The sequence below is a fragment of the Bubalus bubalis genome, chromosome 3 (genome assembly GCF_019923935.1).
Source record: "Bubalus bubalis isolate 160015118507 breed Murrah chromosome 3, NDDB_SH_1, whole genome shotgun sequence".
NCBI classification, from domain to species: Eukaryota; Metazoa; Chordata; class Mammalia; order Artiodactyla; family Bovidae; genus Bubalus; species Bubalus bubalis.
In genome coordinates this window covers 105,073,550-105,095,127 of record NC_059159.1, presented here as the reverse complement: position 1 = coordinate 105,095,127, position 21,578 = coordinate 105,073,550, and the positions used below count along the sequence as shown (strand labels likewise).

Here is a 21,578-nt window from a genome sequence, read left to right as displayed (position 1 = left end):
TCGTCCCCTTCTCCTCCTGCCCCCAATCCCTCCCAGCATCAGAGTCTTTTCCAATGAGTCAACACTTCGCATGAGGTGGCCAAAGTACTGGAGTTTCAGCTTTAGCATCATTCCTTCCAAAGAAATCCCAGGGCTGATCTCCTTCAGAATGGACTGGTTGGATCTCCTTGCAGTCCAAGGGACTCTCAAGAGTCTTCTCCAACACCACTGTTCAAAAGCATCAATTCTTCGGCGCTCAGCCTTCTTCACAGTCCAACTCTCACATCCATACATGACCACAGGAAAAACCATAGCCTTGACTAGACGAACCTTTGTTGGCAAAGTAATGTCTCTGCTTTTCAATATGCTATCTAGGTTGGTCATAACTTTCCTTCCAAGGAGTAAGCATCTTTTAATTTCATGGCTGCAGTCACCATCTGCAGTGATTTTGGAGCCCCCCAAAAATAAAATCAGCCACTGTTTCCCCATCTATTTCCCATGAAGTGATGGGACCAGATGCCATGATCTTCGTTTTCTGAATGTTGAGCTTTAAGCCAACTTTTTCACTCTCCTCTTTCACCTTCATCAAGAGGCTTTTGAGTTCCTCTTCACTTTCTGCCATAAGGGTGGTGTCATCTGCATATCTGAGGTTATTGATATTTCTCCTGGCAATCTTGATTCCAGCTTGTGCTTCTTCCAGCCCAGCGTTTCTCATGATGTACTCTGCATATAAGTTAAATACCCATCTTAGTAGTCAACATTTTCATAATAAATTTCTGCTGATAAACCATTATATCTTAAATCCAATAATCATAAAAGTACACATTGGAAAAGGCCTTAAAATTATGAAGTTCAACTTCTAATCCATTGCTTTTCCAGTTTCTACTTGAATACTTCCTACCACGTGGAACTCACTGTTTCCAATGGCAAACACTTTCATTTTTGAAAGCTTAGGAAGTATTGCCACTAGGCCATCCCCTCAGGCGTCTCAAACTGAAGATGTTCACAACTTAATTCATAAAGTAGTTTCATAGTTTTATTTATAGTTATTGGGGATCTGAGCTTACCATAGGAGAGTGGGCCCTAAGGGAGCTTTATCCCATCAATAATTAACTAGAGAGTACATTTTAAACATCCATTCACTTTTTCATTACTAAAGCCAAAGAAAAAGGTCAGTAAAAATTGTTACCCTGTCTCCTTGGGATTTTCCAGGATCATCTTGTCAGAGTTTAGTACCTCATTTGGGTAGAAGACAGTTGTATCAGTCAAGGTTTCCAGCAAGAAGCTAGTTGATGATACCTTCAGATGGAACCTGGGACGTGTTAATGAAGGGACCCTTACAAAGGTATGGGCAGGGCTCAGGGGAATCAACAGAGTCTAATGAAGCATCCTGGTCAGCAGTAGTAGAGGACCATGAGTTCATGTAGACATGAGAGAGTGAGAGGAAGGAGCAGGCCCTTGAACCCAGGAAAGTAGCCATAAAAGATGATCCCTCCCATTACTCACCCCCAAACCAAAACAAAGTGACCTGAGGTGGAGGCAGGCAGGCAGGCAATCAGAAACTCAACAGGGAAATAGACACCCTGACCTCACTATCCCTCACCCCCAGAGTTCCTGCTGGTATCAGTTGGAAGGCAGAAGACAAATGAGCTTACTAATACAGTCTTTGGGGCACAGAGCAAGGCACAGAAGAGTAGAGAGTGGATCTGGAGGCAGATGGAGAAGTCCAGCACAACAATATTCCACGCAACACCGTGTGTTCCCTGAGCCTTGTTTCTCCTTCTTACCTTCATCTTGCCAGCATAGCTTCCCTGATGGCTCTGATGGTAAAGAATCTGCCTGAAACACAAGAGACCTTGGTTCGATCCCTGGGTCGGGAAGATCCCCTGGAGAAGGAAATGGCAAACCACTCCAGTATTATTGCCTGGAGAATTCCATGGACAGAAGAGCCTGGCGGTCACAGGGGGGGTCCGCCAGTCTGTGGGGTCACAAAAAGTCAGACACAACTGAGTGACTAACACTTTTTCCTCTTGCCACTTATTGCCACCACGTTCTCTCATTTCCATCTACTAAATCAGCAACAGGATGGACAACTAGTTTCAAAGTACTCTAAGATCATGGAGGGAAATAATTATGCTATAACTCTACTAGATTTTACCATGAGAAAAGATTAGAGTTTCTCTCTTAGATGGCACCAATTAATTCTAAAAGAAATTGTGTGACCTTTCTTCTATATTTTTGTGTCATAACTAGAAGACCAAACCTGCTAAAAATACATATAAATACATACACATACACACATACTCAGAGGCTATTTAATCTTCACATATCAAATGAACTTTTTTTCCTCTGATTTCCTTCTAAGATTATAATTGTTCTTTGTTAAAGCCTTTATTAAGCTTTAAACACTGGTAACGCAAGGCCTAAGCTCTGAATTACTGGTCTAATTGCTTTCTCCCTAACTCCAATATGTTCAAAGCTCTGCCTTTTGGGACTTACATCTTAACTCAAGTTTTCTGAGACTAAAGTTTTCTGAGCAAAAGGTCTCAGAACCAGATCTTCCAATGGGATCTGCTTATGTCCTTGAAGATAAGAGGTCTGGTGAATTGAATTCATTTCAGATAAGCCAAAACCACTGGGGAAACAAATGGAAATCCTTTCCCTTGTTGCAAAACTCTCATGATGGAGTTGACACACTTTGAACAACAAATTCAAGGAAATTTTTGCACCCCTATCACTTGGATGATGGTGTGATAATCTCTTTTCAGGTGTGTGGAGCCTGAGATGGGTTTTTTTGCAGACTTATACAAATCACATAGTAAGTAGTCTACCTCGCCACGCACATACAACACCTTTGGCAATGGAGCACCGATCGAGCCCAGTACACCTCGGTGACAAAGATGACAGATTCTTATGCAGCATGAGCAGAATAAGGACAACATTTTGTCTTAAAAGGTAGCAAAGACATCACACAGTCACCAGTGAGGCTATCAGGTCCCATAATTCCTTAATGTGTGTATATTTTTGCTCTTAATGTTAGTTGTGTGGCTGGTGTGCTGAGAAATACACCTTTTTAATTTATGTATTCAAGTATTTATTCAGTCTCCTCTTTGCAGCAAGTATAGCAATAAGGACATGAGACAGCAAATAAGACATGATCCCTCTTCTTAAAGAACCTGTGGTTTAGTTGGGTGACAATATCACATCGAAATGAGGGGAGGTTTTGAAAGCAAAATGTTGCCAGAGAGTTGGTTCCAATGACATCTTTTCCTTTGTTTCATGCTACAGCTCTTACATTGGCAAGGATCCCTGAGACCATATGGGAGAAGATACTGGGGTTGTATATGGGCCACAGGTCATGACTATTGTAATTATCAGTTGATCCAGTCTCAGAAATAGACTCATACCCCTGTCATCCCCCAGTCTCATGACACCATGTCTTAAGATTTTGTGTCTCTGTGTGTGTGTGTGTGTGTGTGTGTCTGTGTGTGTGTGTTAGTCACTCAGTCACGTCTGACTCTTTGCAACCCCGTAGTCTGTCCAGAGATTAGCTCTCATTAACTCTTATGTTGAACTGTGACAGTCTCCTAATTCATTGCCTTGTTTATACTCAAAAGTATCTTCCTTTCATTCTCCCTAGATCCATTCTCTAGCTTCCCTGTAATGCTCCTTGTAAAACATGAATCTGGTAGTCCCATTCCCCCTCTTAAATGCCTCACAGTTTCCTGTGTCCACCATGATAAGGCTCATCAGGAGTGCCGTGTGATCTGATTCCTGCAGACTCCAGCAGCTTCCCATGGCTCCTGCACCTACACCTTTCCATGGATTCCACCAGAGTGACTCCTCTGGGATGCTGCATCCAGCTTCTGCTTCACACTTCAGTGCCTCATCCCTTTGCACATGGTGTCACTGGGCCTGGGCCTTCCCCTTCCTAACTCCACCCCTGTTCTGTGGATCTAGCTCCACTTTTCTCCATCTCTGTCTCCACCTCGCAACACCATCATCTGCTCCCTGGAGAAGTATTGTCATTTAGTTGCTAAGTTGTGTCTGACTTTTTGTGACCCCATGGACTGTAGCCCGCCAGGCTCTGTCCATGGGATTCTCCAGGCAAGAATACTGGAGTGGGCTGCCATTTCCTTCTTCAGAGGATCTTCCCAACCCAGGGATCAAACCCATGTCTCCTGCCTTACAGATGGGTTCTTTACCACTGAGCCACCGGGGACACCCCCTGGACAAGTAGAGAAGAGTTGACTCATTGGAAAAGACTCTGATGCTGGGAGGGATTGGGGGCAGGAGGAGAAGGGGATGACAGAGGATGAGATGGCTGGATAGCATCATTGACTCAATGGACGTGAGTCTCAGTGAACTCCGGGAGTTGGCGATGGACAGGGAGGCCTGGCGTGCTGCGATTCATGGGGTAGCAAAGAGTCAGACACAACTGAGCGACTGATCTGATCTGATCTGATCTGAAGTAGTCTCCACTCCATGTCTATTCTTGCCTGCCTCCAGTCCATCCTTGACCTCCAGGATGGAGGTGGCCATCCCTCATCCCCTGTCTGCCCCCTTCCTGTCACCCTTAGGATAAAGAGCAGAATCTTTATCAGAGCCTGTATTTGTTCTTCAGTTTCTCAGTCTTGTCTGACTCTTTGCAACCCCATGGACTGCAGCACACCAGGCCTCCCTGTCCTTCACCATCTCCTGGAGCTTGCTCAAACTCATGTCCATTAACTCAGGGATGCCATCCAACCATCTCATCCTCTGTCATCCCCTTCTCCTCTTGCCTTCAATCTTTCCCAGCATCAGGGTCTTTTCCAGTGAGTCAGCTCTTCTCATCAGGTATTGGAGCTTCAGCATTAGTCCTTCCAATGAATATTCAGGACTGATTTCCTTTAGGATTGACTGGTTTGATCTCCTTGCAGTCCGAGAGATTCTCAAGAGTCTTCTCCAACACTGCAGTTCAAAAATATCAGTCCTTCGGTGCTCAGCCTTCTTTATGGTCCAGCTGTCACATCCATACATGACTACTGGAAAAGCTATAGCTTTGACTAGATGGACCTTTGTTGGCAAAGTAATGTCTCTGCTTTTTAATATGCTGTCTAGGTTGGTCATAACTTTTCTTCCAAGGAGTAAGCATCTTTTAATTTCATGGCTGCAGTCACCATCTGAGGTGATTTTGGAGCCCAAGAAAATAAAGTCTGTCACTGTTTCCATTGTTTCCCCATCTATTTGCCATAAAGTGATGTGACCAGATGCCATGATCTTTGTTTTTTGAATGTTGAGTTTTAAGCCAACATAAATCTGTATAGGGGGCTCTATCAGGCCCCACTTGTCTTTCCAGCTTCGTGACCCACTTAGCAGCTTGCTCCAACTGCAGCGCCCTTCTTTCATGCCCTTGAAAGTCCTGTTTCCTTCTGCTGTAGGTTTTGCTGATGCTAGACTCTCTCAGTCTCTTTTTTTGGCTGCACTCCATGGCTCATGGGATCTTAATTCCCCAACCAGGGATTGAACCCGGGCCATAGCAGTAAAGCACTGAGTCCTAACGCAACTCTCCATGCTAGTCTCTCTTGCCTCCTATTTGTTTCCCAGATCTCAGCTTAAGGATTACTCTCAGAAGGAGGTCTTCCCTCATTCTGGTCTAGGTCAAGTCTCTTTATTCTGAACTTTCATAGACTGTTCCTTTTCTACCTCAGTTTGCAGGGGGTTGTAAGGAATATCTGCCTGTGCCCCAAGTGGAAGTTCCAGGAAGGATGGATGGTCTCTGCTGTTGCTCATTATTGAACACCCAGCCCAGTACAGTAGCAGCACAAAGAGGCACTCACAGACTTGTAACCAATTAGTCCAAGACTCTGGCTTCATTTGGAAAGTCCTTGTATCACTATCGTCTCTCGGTCCCCTAGCAGCCTTTGTATGTGTTTAGAGCCCACATCTTCGTTCTGTATTATTTTACTTGTCAGTCCCTGGAGGACCTCAGAGTCTAGAAAGAGAAGCAATAGCTTAATTAGCCCAACATCTACAACACTGACACATGGATAGTGAACAATACATTCATCAATAAGTTCTTCTTAATTGAGGTAATATTCATATAACATGGGCTTCCCTGGTGGCTTAGATGATAAAGAATCTGCCTGCAATGCAGGAGACCTGGGTCCAATCCCTGGGTAGGAAAGATCCCCTGGAGAAGGAAATGGCAACCCACTCCAGTATTCTTGCCTGGAGAACTCCATGAACAGAGGAGCCTGGTGGGCTACAGTCCATGTCATTGCAAAGAGCTGGATGTGACTGATCAACTAACACTTTCACTTTTCTTTCACACAACACAGAATGCACCATTTTAACCATTTTTAACTGTATAATGCAGGGATATTTATTACATTCACAGCGCTGTGTGGGCATCATCACTCCCTTGTTTCAGAACATTTTTATCACCTCCAAAAGAAACCTTATACTCATTTAGTAGTCACTTCCTACTCTCCCCTGTCCCCCAGCCCTGGAAACCAAGAATCTGCTTTCTGTAGAGTCTCCTATCTTGGAAAGTTCAAATAAATGGAATGACACAGTATATGGCCTCTTGTGTTTGGCCTCTTTAACTTAGCATATGTTTTCAAGGTTTATCCATGTGATAACATGTATCAGCACTTCATCATTATGGTTAAATAATATCCCATTGTGTGGATATATTGCATTTTCTTTATCCATTCATCTGTTGATAGACATTTGAATTGCTTCTACCTTTTGACTGTTCTGAATAGTGTTACTACAAACTTTCATGTACAAGTTTCTGTTTGAATACCTGCTTTCAGTTCTTTTGGCTATTTGCTTAGGGATGTAATTGCTGGATGAAGTATCTATGATATGATATGATAACTGTATGTTCAGCTGATTGAAGAGCAACCAAAGTGTTTTCCACAGAGGTTGCACCATTTTACATTCCCACTAGCAATGTATGAGGGCTCCAGTAATTTTTCCACACCCTCATTTTCTGTTTTGGTTGTTGCATTTTTATTATTTTTCTGTTATTTACAATTTGTTAACTATTATCATAGCCATCCTGGTTGGTATGAAGTGGTATCTTATTGTGACTTTGATTTTCATTTCCCTAATGGCTAATGATAACATCTTTTCCTGTTCTTCTTGGTCAGTTATATATCTTCTTTGGAGAAACATGATTTCAATTCCTTTGCCTACTTTTTGATTGGGTTGTTTGTCTTTTTGTTGTTGAGTTGTAAGAGTTCTTTATTTATTCAGGATACTAGACCCTTATCAGATATATGATTTGCAGGTATTTTCTCTTGTTCTTCAACCGTCTTTTTACTTTCTTGAGGTGCCTTTGAAGTACAAAGTTTTAAGTTTTGACAAGTTTTAGTTTGTCTCTTTCTTGGTTTTGTTTCTAAAACCACTGCCAAGTTCAAAGTCACAAGATATTTAGCCCTATATTATTTTTCCATACAGTTCTTTTGCATTCTGAAATTCTATAATTCCAAATATTACGACCACCTACTAGATGCAAAGAACCCTTGGAATTGCAGGGGAAACTAGATATTACAGGCCCAAATATCAGAATGGACTTTACTTAAAGACATTATTTCAGTGTTAGGATTGGGTCCTCAAATTTAAGCTTGGAAGTGCCAGGATGGAATTCAGTTGTAAGTAGACTAACGTATTTAGAATAAAAGTCTTTAAATACATATTCAAAATAAACTTAAATTAACTCTAATTAAAATACTTAAAGTGAAATTGCAAATGCATAAAGGCTGTTAATATGCTTTTAGAAAAGCTGTGGGGAAAATATGACAAATGCCAAGCAGGACCTGGATTAAAGAACACACCATTGTTTGTGTAGGGGAGATGTTAACAAGCGCTACCTACAGTTGTGAACGGAACACGGGGAAAGCCATTCGAGATACGAGGAAAAGGAAAAACTTAATTTTAGTTGAATCCAAAGGAATGTAAGCTGAAGACTTGCCCTATACATAGTAAATGCTCAGTAAAGAATTTGTTGCATGTGAAATTAAGTTTCTAGAACAAATGAATACCCTGCCCAGAGTAAGTACCCAATAATATGTTTGTGGAATACAAAATCAAACTTCGGAGGGTGGGGGGGGGTGGGGGGGTGAGGGAAGTGAATTTGATGTGACCTATATGATTGTTACTTCATTAAGAAATGGAATTTCAGCATAGATTATTGACAAGGAAGAAGTAATGACATTTCAGAGAGGAGCATTTCTGAAAAGAAACAAAAAGAAGAGGGAAGGAAACTTACAAGCCTACAGGCGCAGTATAGGGGCAAAAAGTATTCAGTAAAAAATGGTTTTTCACATCACAGAGATATAGCAATGTACTATAGGTAAAGGAAAACCCAGCGATTATGTGCCAATAGTCTAGTATTAAGGGCTTCCATGGTGGTTCAGACAGTAAAGAATCTGCCTACAATGCAGGAGACACAGGTTTGATCCCTGGGTTGGGAAGAAGATCCCCAGGAGAAGGGAATGGCTACCCACTCCAGTATTCTTGCCTAGAGAATTCCACGGACAGAGGAGACTGGCAGGCGGAAGTCCATGGGACACAATTGAATGACACCCACAAACTTATTTAAATATATCAGCTTAGAGTAAACATACCTTTTCTCTCTAGTCCTCTCCTTCCCTCCTCTCTGTAAAGCTTTTCTATCTCCCTTTTGTATTCTAAAGAATCTTTTAACAATAGTAAGAAAGTCAAGAAGACAAAGATTGTAAGCAAGGATACCGATGGACTTGGGAGTGGTATTGTTCATTACCAACAGAGCTGACAGTAGTTCTTACACACTACGTTTTTCTATTTGTTTAATTAAGGCAGAGAGGTCAAACAGAAGCCCTTAAAATGTTCTCTATCATGATTGTCACGGTGGGTTCAATACTATAGAGGTTTGTCAAAACTCACTGAGTTTTACACTTAAGTGTAAGTTACATCTTCATAAAACTGACAAGAAGGAAATGTAAATGTCAGCCATAAGTAGGTTAATTGTAGTTCAGGGATAAGTGGGCTACTGACTTCAAGCTGGAGAGAGAGATTTACCAAGCTTGGAGGTCCTGCAAGATAGCTTTCACTGTGAAAAACGAGGGGAGAGAGAGATCTATTAACAAGGATGTTGTGGAATTTAAGTAGATTGTGCAGTCTCATCCTGGAAACAAAGTCCTATGTTTTAGAGCAAAAATGAGCTTAATAGCAACAACCAGAATGCAAGGGATTTTGAAAATTATGAGCGTGGGATCAAGGTGGTTTATGACAGAAATTATTCTTAGCTTTTAATGACGATAGGATGGTTGCTATCAAAACATTAAAACCCCAGAAACTAACAAGTGCTGGTAAAGATGTGGAGAAGTTGGAAAACTTGTGTACTGCTGGTGAGAATGTAAAATGGTGTCCAAAGAAAAGCAGACTCTTATGGAAAACGGTATTGTGGTTCCTAAAAAAATATTTGTCAATAGAATCACCATATGATCCAGCAATTTCACTGCTAGGTATATATCCACAAGAATTGAAAGCAGAAACTAAAACAGATATTTGCAGACTCATGTTCATAGAACTGTTTGGAAGCCTAAGAGCAGAAGCAACCTGAGTATCCATCTGTGGATGAACAAATAAACAGCATGTGGTATGCACATATGATGGACTATTATCCAGCTTTGAAAGAGAAGGTAATCCTGTTGAATACTTCAACGTGGATGATTCTTGAGGATGCCACGATAAGTGAAATATGCTCTTTACAAAAAGACAAATACTGTGTGTGTGATTCCACCTAAGAAGAGTAGTCCAATTCATAAGGACCAAAAGTAGAAGGGTGGTTGGCCGGGCCCAGGGGTCAGGGGTGCAGTGGGGTGGCAGTGGGGAAGGGGAGAACCGAACCTGTAGGCAAAAAGTTGGGAGAGACTTCCATGTTCTCAAAGTAGGGAGGATTCAAGCAGATACTCGCATGGAATTGTAGCCTCGACGTTTCACTGTCTCCTGTGTTCCTCCAACAGCAAAACGAGGGTCTTCATAATCTGAAGCCCCCCTGACAGTTGGAGATGATGTTCAGTGTGGCATTTAGGAGAGAAGGAACAAAATAATGGCAACAGGAGGAAAGAGACGACAGAGAAAATGACTGAGAAGGGAATCAAATTTGCAAAAGTAAAATTAGAAACCATTTCCTGAGTGGGAGAAGGAAATGAGAATTCAGAATTTGTAAAAAGAGAAGGGTGACAAAACAGCTGAGCAAGAAAGGAAGACATTCTAGAGAAAAGTGCTGGGGCCTAGGGGCTCCAGCTAAGCAACTGAGCTGTTGGCTGGTTGATTTTTGTTCAAAGATCAAAAAACACCCTTTTTTCTATAGGTTGCAAATATTTATTGCCTGAGTGGTAGTTGTGATGAAACACCTTGAAAATTACAATATTTTAAGTAGAAGTCTTCTGATCGAAATAAAAAAGCAGAAAGTCACTATTCAGTCATGTATTCAGGGATACTTTTTAATAAAAAATTCTTACTTATTTTGTGTCAAGAAGAACACCAGGGAATAAAATTATTTTGAAAAGAAGCTACAATTCATACCCCTCCCCGCCAAGTGGGCAATAACTAATTGTATATGAATAAACTTTCATATCTAGTTGTTTGAGTAAGTACTTAAGCCTTTCTTAAAATGATTATTCAGGGGAAATTATTCAGTTGGGATTATCCTTACTTTTTATAACATTTTTCTTTCCTGGTATGTGGCTTTTAGCCAGTCCTCTGATTCTTAGAATGCTCCAAAAAAAGATGAATTAAGGAAAAGGAAAGAAATTCAAATAAGTCAATGGGGCTGCTTGGCAGTAGTGAACATGAAACATGTGATTATAAAGAGGATGAAATGAACGAAAATCACGGCAACTGCTTTTTCCCAATAGTACTTGCTATTTCTATACTCCATTTCCATGGAAGAAGGAAAACTGAAATAGTATAATAAAAATAGCTAATATTCATCAAACTAAGCATATGATGTCCCAGGGCCAGTTCTAAGTGCTTTTATATATTAACTCATAATCTTCACAACAACCCTGTAAGGAAGGTACCCTGTAAGAGTCCACTGTTCAATTTTCAGGAATCTTGTGAGCCTGTTAACAGCTTGAAATCAGCCGAATTATTTCTACCTTAGAAACTGACGTGTGTTACAAATCAGAGCTTTAGAGGGGAGGATGAGTATTTAAACATTTTCTAGAATGCCATTGCCATTGTCTCTCTTTCACAGCTAGGAAAACTGGGTCCAAAAAAGTTAGGTAAATTTTCTGGCGATGCAACTAGTAGTTGGTAGAGTTAAAAATGCATGCCAGGTAGCACCACTTGGGAGCCCAGGCTTTTACCCATCATACCAAAGTGCTTATGATGGGACTAAAATGTACCAGCTAGATTTACAAAACCTAGGACTCGAATTAGGGATCTTCTATGATCCTCTGTTTAACCATCTGAGTCTCAAGACATTTTCTAATAGAGATGTTACAATCTAAGAATGTTTCACATTTATCTTGGCTGTATCCTAAAGGAAGTAGATTATGTGAAAATGCAAAATGTCCGTTGATTAGCCCTTTCCTTTCTTCCTTCCTCCTTCCTTCCCTTCTTTCCTCCTTCCAAAGTTTGTGTCTTTGCAGTTGGAGTGGATCGTTTGCTGACCTCTCAGGACTTTGGCAGCACTTGAGGAAGAGCACAGCGAATTTTCCCACTACTGCTTCTGCACTGCTTTCCTCATTATCATAGAAAGCAGAGCAGCTGTGCTGATGGTGGGTATCATCAGCAGCATTAATAAATATTTATTGAGCATGCCCTTTGTGCTAAGCTCTGAGGATACAGAGAGGTAGAAGATATGGTCCTTGAGCTTGTCCAACAAGTGGCTCAAGTCACAGGTAGAAATTATTAAAAAGAAAGAAGAGAGTAGCCACAATAGGTGGGTCACGTGGAGAAGCCTTATGGCTAGAGGGTGGGGGGAGGGCAGTTGGGAGGGAGGGGGTGGGAGGCGGGTAGGGAATGGGCTAGCACATGGTCTAAAGGAGGCATTAAAGGGAACGTGGGTATGACAAGCAGGGAGAGTGGTTTGAAGGAAGGCACTGGGAAAATTACGTGTGTGTGTGGAAGAATAAGTGGTACCTTTTGGCCTAAGGGAAAGTTCTATAATAGAAGATGAGGCTGGAAAGGATGGATTTCTGTTTAAGGAAGGGCCTTTGAGGTTGACAGAGGAGCCCAGCCTTCACTTTTTGAACCAAGGTTCTGGAGATGGGTAAAGTGGTGCCATGAATAAGATTAAAGTTAGCCAGGTGTGAAGGATGGACTGGTGGAGAGAATTACTAGAAACAGATAATAGTAAAACAAAAATCTGTTACGAAAGGTTTTCCAACAAGGAAGATTTTTATGGAATAATTAGAATTGTAAGCAAGATACAATTAGAATTACAGATGATGATTTGTTGTTGTTCAGTTACTAAGTCATGTCCGATTCCTTGTGACCCCATGGACTGCAGCACACCAGACTCCTCTGTCCTCCGCTATCTCCAGGAGTTTACTCAAATTCATGTCCATTGAATCAATGATGCTATCTAACCATTTCATTCTCTGCCAACCTCCTTCTCCTTTTGCCCTCAATCTTTCCCAGCATCAGGGTCTTTTCCAATGAGTCAGCTCTTCACATCAGGTGGCCAAAGTATTGGAGCTTCAGCATCAGTCCTTCCAATGAATATATTGACTGTTTTGATCGCCTTGCAGTTCAAGGGACTCTCAAGAGTCTTCTCTAGCACCACAATTTGAAAACATCAGTTCTTTGGTGCTCAGCCTTCTTTATGATCCAATTCTTATATCCCTACATAACTACAATCATAGCTTTGACTATATGGACCTTTGCCAGCAAAGTGATGTCTCTGCTTTTTAATATGCTGTCTAGGTTTGTCATAGCTTTCCTTCAATAAGAAAGACTAGGAAGAATGACAACTAAATTCTAAGAAATTGGATCTAGCCAGTGGAATTAAGGCTGTTTTCTTTTTCTTTAATCAAATTTTTTTAATGTGGACATAGTTTATCATTACAGAAAAAATGCACTAAATTTTAAAAAATTGAAAGAAAAAGAGGTGCTGAGGTGGGTATTAATTTTAGATAAAATGATGACTTATACTTTACACTTCTAGTAAGAGAAAGGAAAACAGCTCCTATGGTTTTGGGGCAGTTGGGGATATGGGATTGAAGTTTGGGGAGCAGTCAGTACTTGACACTCTCTTTTGTGAGCCATAGATGCTTCTGGCTGCTTGTGTAGCAGCAGCTGCATTTCCACCGTGACTCCAGCTGAGAACCATGGTTTCAGATTTTACAAGAACACCCTGGTTTCTGAGCTCTGCTTATTCTGCCTCATCCCTTGGCTCCCCCAGTTTAGGGGAAAGAGTGACTTCTTACCATTGCTACTCTCAGTCCCTCATTTGACTTCTCAGCTTTTCCGTTACCTGTGTACCAATTTTCCTGAATTAAATTCCTCTGCTTTCCTAGTTGGACCCTGACTGATACAATTCACTTGTGTACCTAAGCATGTGTATGTTGGGTCATGATATATAATACATTTCATACTGAGAGTAGTTGTTAAAACAGTTGGAAAGCCACAGTCTAGGAAAATAAATTTGAAAGCATGCCGTGGATAGTGCTGGGCTTATTTCTTCTGTTGGGTTTTGATGGCTATTACTGACCTGAAGAACATGAACTTGGGGACTTTTTTTTTTCTTTTAAAAGGAGAAACAGTCTTGTATAGAAGAAGGCATCCTGACTGGGAGTGAGGCAACCAAGAGTCTAATCTCTGTAGGTGTCCATGAGCAGGTCATTCAATCATTGGTTCTAGTATATTGTGCTGACTTTGTGCATGGAACCAGAGGTTCTGAGATTGGCATGTATTTTTTAAACCAGGGACTACTGTAAGAGGTTTCAGTGTTAGCATGTCAACACCAAACAGTGGTATATAGTTTGTGACAGTTCATGTGACTAGTGATGTTAGCATGTGAAGGCTGTCTGAAGTCGCTTAGTCGTATCTGACTCTTTGCAACCCCCGTGGACTATACAGTCCATGGAATGCTCCAGGCCAGAATACTGGAGTGGGTAGCCTTTCCCTTCTTCAGAGGATCTTCCCAACCCAGGGATTGAACCCAGGTCTCCCACATTGCAGGCGGATTCATTACCAGCTGAGCCACAAGGGAAGCCCAAGATTTCTGGAGTGGGTAGCCTATCCTTTCTCCAGTGAATCTTCCTGACCCAGGAATTGAACTGGGGTCTCCTGTATTGCAGGCGGATTCTTTGCCAACTGAGCTATCAGGGAAGCCCACTCTCAATATACTAACATTAAAAGAAATGAGAAACAGAAAGAGCAGAGAATACATCACCAAATTGGGTGTTTGACAAACATTCAGACTTATACAGCGTTGGGAAGTCCCATGTCACAGCACATCTGGAGTCCCCATTGGGAAAAGGTCCCAAGCAGCACGTCTGCTCTGTGGTTGAGACTTCGTTTTAAAGAATAGTCATTATTTATTAAATGATTAATGTTAATATTTAATTAATTAGTTAATATTAAATAATAATTACTGATGATTATCTAGACTATTAAATTATGTTTTCACTATCTACTTTCCTCAATCGATGAGTAATTATTATGTTAGCATTAGAAATAATAGCTCAGCATTCTTAAGCTCTCAGGAAAATAATCAACATTGATAGGGGCCATAGACCTGCAGAATATCAGGTAATGGTGGTTACAGTTATTAATGTCAGTAAATAAATCACAGCATAAAATGAAGTATCACTTAAAGACAAAAGTCCCCAATAGGTGGATATATTTTTCAAGCAGTTTGACAAAATATAGGTAGAGTGTGAAATGTCACTGTCTTTAAGAGTCGGACACATCCCCAAACCCTAAGTATTAAACAAACAAAAAAATGTTATACATTATGATGTGCCTTTTATCAGCAAATCCTTTATTTTCTCCCCTATTTATTTAAGGAAATAAAGAAAGTGTATTTAAGGATAGTCTATTATCAAAAGGCCACTAATAGTCAGCAAAATAATAAAATTCCAGCAGACATCACAATGTCCCTGATAAGATAAGCAATTGAATATGCACAATCCCAGACCAAATGTGAGCATTGCCTTTATACCCAGCATTCACTGAAGTCATTGACTGTTCAGTTGACTTTATCTGAAGGGAAGATAAAAGCTTCCTGCCCAGCATTAAACCTTGCCCCATGTAGAATCCAGATGTTCACAACCCCTTCCCCAAACTTTTTATACTTGTTTTATATATTCATCACTTTCAAGCTGATAAAACCATTGAAAACTAAAATAAAACCATATTGTTGTGGGATCTATTTTATCCCTACATGTGGAGAGACCAACTTTTTTTCTTTCTCCCCCAAAGCAGATTATTTATCTCAAGTTCTTTAAAGAGTCATCTAAGGTAATTTTAGTGGTGATTTCTGTTTTTATATGTTCCTGGCTTATTTTCTACTCTTCTCTTGAATTTATATAGAACTTCAAGTATAGAAAAGTGACTGAAATAAGACAACAGCAGATTGTGCTTTTGTGTACTAAACTTGAAGTAAGAATCTGGTGGGTGACGTAATTCAAGTCAAGCAGGAAAACGGTTGCACACAAATAAAAAGGCAGTCAATGGTAACTGAAAGGATAAGTCCTGTAGCAGCTGAAGGTGGTCTAAGAGTAAAAGACCATAATGAACTCTAATAAAACAGTATATGAGGTGGATACAGCATATTCTCCTACCACAGCACTTGGTGGTGGGGCTAGGAGATGAGATACAGTGTCACCTTGGTACAGAAGCACATTATCACTCAGAGAAACACAGTACCCATCAAAGGGCACTGAGGGCAGGGGCCTGCCAAGTGAAAGTTAAAATCTTTGAACAATTTGTGACAATGACAAAATTTCAGATCCTGAATCTATGTTCTGATTCTTAATGTACCACTGCGCAATGTGTCAGATGTGTCAGAGCCTCAAAAACATGTTGAGGATGACATTTGTAAAACCCTGTCTTGTCTAGTCAATATTATAAGATGGAGTATTATTGAGACGATCCTTCAGGATGAAATTATCCTGCCTTTGAACTTTCTAGAGAAATTTTTTGAGTTCTGTTTTTTTTTTTAAGGGTAGACATGTTTGGACATATGAAATGTGCACACCTATTTTATAAAAGTTATGAAAAAAGATTAATTTATCCAATAAGTATTCTAGATCATTGATGCTGCTGGTACCTGTGTATCAGTAATCCTTACCCACTTTGGGAAAGATCCCTTTGAGGAGCTGATGAAATGTATGGACTCCTTCCACAGAAAATACACATTAACATGAACACGGAATTTTGAACACAGCTTCAAGGGATTCTCAAATGTTCTGAAGATCATTTAGATTCCACCTTTCCCCTACCCCATAATGGGTTAGAGACCTGTATTGATGACAAATTACTGGGCAATTTTTACATGAACAGTGCAGATCAGTCTGGGTCTGGAGTTTTACCAAGCTGGCTTAAAAATTCTGACTTCATTCTTTAGTCATCTCCAAGTTGTCTGATCACATTCCTCTTGCTGTTAAAAAAAGGGGTGGGGGGAAGAATAGATAGAACATGATTTATGTATATGTATTCATAATACATGTATTCAGTATTAATGTATCAAGTGCATTATAAAACACAAAATAGAAGCTATAACAGTATGAGATTGAGATAACATAAAAAGATTTAACTGAAAGTCACTCAGTCATGTCCGACTCTTTGCGACCCCATGGACTCTACAGTCCGTGGAATTCTACAGGCAAGAATACTGGAGTGGGTAGCCTTTCCCTTCTCCAAGGGATCTTCCTAGCCCAGGGATCAAATCCAGGCCTCCCACTTTGCAGGTGGGTTCTTTACCAGCTGAACCATAAGGAAAGCCCAGCTTGCTAATCATGAGTCTACCATTGAATCGCTTGTTAATATCTCAAGGCAAAATATATGCTTGGGTCAGAATCCATCATTATTGATGGTTTAAAAAAAAAGCGATGGCTAACCTATATTTAAATTTCAAGTAGTCTTGGATAACTGTGAACGCTTTAACCTATTTCTTACCAGATCTAACTGGACTGCGTTGTTCTCACTTCCCAGTGTGGCTGGCGAAGAACCTCAGAGGTTAAAGTGGCAGATTTGATCCTAACTTTCACCTGTCCTTGCATTATCAGATTTATCTCACTCTTCAATTTCTTTGAAGGGATCTTTTCTTTTAAAAAAAAAATTTATTTTTAGCTGTACTGTGTCTCTGTTGCTGCGCAAGCTTTTCTCTAGTTACCACGGGTGGGGGTACTCTTTCTGGTGGTGCGCAGGCTTCTCGCTGTGGTGGCTTCTCTCCTTACAAAGGAAGGGTTCTAGGGCTTGCCGGCTTCAGCAGCTGCACCTCACGGACTCTGGAGTGCAGGCTCAGTAGTTGTGGCATGTGGACTTAGGTGTCCCGAGGTACGTGGCGTCTTCCTGGACCAGGGATACAGGCATTGACAGGTGACTCCCAACCACCGGACCACCAGGGAAGACCTGAAGGAATCTCTTAAAGCCACTTGTTTTTCAAACTGATTGGTTAAAACCAGATAACATAATCTGTGCGTGTGTGCGTGCTAAGTTGCTTCAGTTGTGTCTGACTCTTTGTGACCCTATGTACTATAGCCTGCCAGGCTCCTTTGTACATGGGGATCCTCCAGGCAATAAAACTGGAGTGTGTTGCCATGCCTTCCTCCAGGGGATCTTCCTAACCCAGGGATTGAACCCAGATCTCTTATGTATCCTGTATTGGCAGCTGAGTGCTTTGCCACTAGCGCCAGCCACCAACATAATCTGTGGAAACTATTAACTTCAGGCAATGTCAAGTTCTCAAAAGTGAAAGGACCAGAGGGAGCACCGCTCTTACCCTCTGCCTTGCAGGCCCTGCTCTTCTGTTAAGTAGTCTTCAGATACATTATTTGACTGGTATGTGACTGGTTTACTTGGAACCATGTTAAGTTGCCAGGGTAAATGAGTATAATCTTTACAAAGCTCTTTTTTCTTTTTCTCTTTTGTCTTTACATTTTTTTAATCATTAGAGGAAAAAGGAATAAAATTTCTAATGTTCTTCCCAGATTGCTCACTCCACTTTGGAGAAGACTATCTTAGGCAAATTACTTATTGCCTCTCAGTTTCTTTATCTGTAAAATGGGGATAATATCACATATCTCATAGGGTTAAATGGATTAAATGGCATACATAAAGGTCTCTGCACAGACACCAGAAAATGTTTTAAAGGAGAAATAAAAGGGAGCTGCTATTATGATTACTCTATTACGCAACTGCCATGTATGTACTCATGTTATTCCTAGCCTAATTTTAAAACGAAACAAAACCTCCTCTCAATGCTGTTTATATGATAGCAAAAGCCATAGCTTCTCCTCACCTCCCACCTACTCCCACCACCCAAAGCAAAACAAACTCTAAAACACATCAGCCTTTTCAGCTTGGAAAAATAACATATTCTGAACACTTAATAATCTTGTTCAATAACTGAGACCTGCTAAATTCTCTGTGTCAGATAATTTTAATATATATCTCTCATCCTTTCATTCAACAGAAAATGTTTAAACAACCTACAATGTCCTAGGCATCCGGCTAATTGTAGCAGTTTCAAAGATGAATGGAACTTGCTCTACACCCTCCAGGCACTAACCATCTACTGGAGGATACCAAACAAATAATTGCATCAAAGTGATAAGTGCTATCATGGTACAGACCGGTTGCTATGGGAGCAGAGGAGGACAAGCGGTTTCCTTTGCCTGGGGAGGGCAGAGAGGGCAAGGAGGGCCCTTGGAAAGTATCTGGGCTGTAGCTGAGCTTTGGAGGATGTGCTTGGGGAACCTGCATTTCATTGAGAATGAACTAATATATCCAGTCTGGCCCCTTAGTTGCCAGGAGGTCAACCAGGCTTCCTGAGCTCACATATTTTCAGGAGGTCAAGAAAGCTAGTAGAGATCTGTCCCTGCACAGCTGTGGCTGACATGCTAAGAGGTCTGAAATTCATCACAGAATGGATTGGGAATAGACAGAGGCTTTTGAACTAGAGGATGGTATGATCACAAAGAGAAGTGGGGTGGTATTTTGGAGGACTGGCTGTGGAGAATCTAAATTTATTGACTGTTGATTAGAAAAAAGGAGAGAAGTGTTTATTTCCGTAATAAATCCACTTGCTAATTCTGAACTCTTCACTAAATTAAATGTCGTCTGATTCACTTTGTCAAAGTTTAGTTTCCATTACTGTAGATGAAGTCCTCATTCCCTAAATGGTCTTACTTGCTCCTGTTTGAAGCTAGACTACATTTCACCCAGCATGAATAGTTTGCTGGACGAAACTTTAAGCTTCCTGACTTTGTGCATATATATATAGAGAGAGAGGGTGTTGTAGCTAGATGTCAATTTTCAAACCCAGTGTCTACTCTATGCAGGATGTCAACCATGGCCGACTTACATAACAAGTGAATGTAGCCATACAGACATGAAAAAAATGACATCTTTTCCTTGATGTCAAACTAGAAAGAGAAAAGCAAGTTCAGAGAAGACATTATGACTCATCAAAGTCCAAAAGGAAAAGCTTTGTGTGAACCTAGCATCCTGTACAGCCTCCTGGAGTCCTTCTAGCCGCCAACCCTATTTGCTTTTGTGTGATTTTCTGCGAAACAAAATAATCCCATCATTTTCCTCCTTAATATCAGTTGTTAAATTTTGCCTTCCTTTGGAGATGAAATTCACGCTATATGTTCTACAATCTTCTTTTCATGCTGAGTGAAAGGTGCTGCCTTTTCATTTCTCCTGAGCGTAGGCCTTATTTTATAAAATTCCTACTTGCTGCAGTGCAAGCTACAAACAAGACAATTCTTCAGAGTAAAGACTGGAAGGGAGAAGGTGGGGCTTTCTTAACAATGTGAAGGGAAAGGGAGATGCAACATCTATATTTAATCTCTGCTCCCAGTGACAGATTATATTTTTCCATCCCCATCATTGTGCATATAATGCATAGATACCAATCCCTCCAAGTACTGCATCAAAATTTTACATGAACTGAAGAATATACACATGTAACAAAAGGAGTTTTGTTTTCTTCTTTACTTTCCATCTGATAAAACACCAGAAGGAATGAATGACCAGTCTCTTCCACTAGTATCTCACTAAGATGATTGTTCTCTCTTTGAAATTTGGGATAGCAGGTGAAAATTCTTAAAAGGGATAAAGGGCACTTACTCACAAGGGAATTAAGATGAAGTCATCAATTTCTAAAAATTGGCATATAAGGTTGGCATGCCAGGGAAATGGATCACCGCCCTCGCTTCCAGCCCAAATTAAAACCTTGTATTACCTAATGTATTAAGCATCACCATTGGGTTAAAGCCCTTTTATAGACAACTAGGTTATCTGGCTATATTATTAGCTGAAATTTATTAGGCAATTGGAAGTTCTACTTTTACTACATTGCTAGTTTTGTTTAAGATTTCTCACCTAGTTAATAGTTATACTGGCATAACCTCAGGCAGAAAAACAAGTTCTTACAATAGATTCTTCAGGGCATAATATATTCTACTTCTTTTATATGTGTTATCTTTTGTTGTCTTGAGTTTCACTTTGGGATAGATAGAAAATTATGAAGCTCAGGTTAACAAGCAAGTAGCAAAGCCTTAGAAAACAACAGGGTACGTGATCCTTGACACTCTCAGCCACCTGAAAATGGTGCCCTTGAGGATTCTTCCTCCACCAGCAATGGATCAGCAGCATAAACAATTCTTGCCATTTAATGATCCCATGCAGCATGCTGCAGCAGTGTCTGTTCCACAGCTTCATGCCTTCAACTTATCCACTGCACAATTTTAAGCGCCCTAGAACTGTATTTCAGACCCAGTTGCCCAAATAGAGCCAATTTTGCAACAGTAAAATGGTGTTAAAATAGGATTTTACTCTAGGGGGGAGAAATCTTGAACCAAATAGTCACAGTGCACTTTGCATGACTAAACCGTTACATTACAAAATAAGGGCTATGTCATACTTTTAATAACACTACCATATAGGAACAGTTTTAATGTTGAGTCAAGCACCTACATTCATCTGAGTCTAAAATAATAGGCCCCTGATTTAAAATCTCCTAACATTCTTTCACACTTCATAAAACAAAATAAAATTCTCTCAGCAAACGCTGACCTATTCATCCAGCCAAAGTACTGTATTTCAAGGAAAATGGGAAGGAGAGGTCTCAAACCCACCAAGCGCCAGCAGTTTGCTGTCTGCAACCGTAACTGGTCTTAAATGTGGGCTGGGGCGAAGAGACTACGGACGGGAGAGAATAAGATTTATTATCTATCTTAAATCAAAAGCAGATCCCATGCTTTAACTACCCCTATCGCCCGCCCGCCCCCACGAGGTTGTTTCCCCCCCCCCCCTTTTTTTTTTTAGGTATGTATCTTACGGGAAGACGATAGGTGAGGGAAGGTTAAAGTGCTGTGTCTGGTCCACAGAGTCAACACAGGGGTTAGGGCGGGTTTGTTTATTTATAAAGCTTT

The 21,578-nt window shown here is 40.7% G+C and overlaps 1 long non-coding RNA gene across 2 annotated transcripts; it reads right to left on the bottom strand.

Annotated features, from left to right (window-relative positions):
* Positions 1-642: 642 nt before the first annotated feature.
* Positions 643-21,409, bottom strand: LOC112583895. 2 transcript variants are annotated; one of them, XR_006549900.2, is made up of 5 exons: positions 14,363-21,409; positions 5,799-5,953; positions 1,767-1,818; positions 1,169-1,291; positions 643-702 (listed from the first exon to the last, which is right to left on the bottom strand). It is a non-coding gene; the product is annotated as an uncharacterized LOC112583895 (long non-coding RNA). The 2 variants fall into 2 exon arrangements; XR_006549899.2 differs by having other exon boundaries at positions 1,169-1,818.
* Between the last annotated feature and the right edge of the window lie 169 nt (positions 21,410-21,578).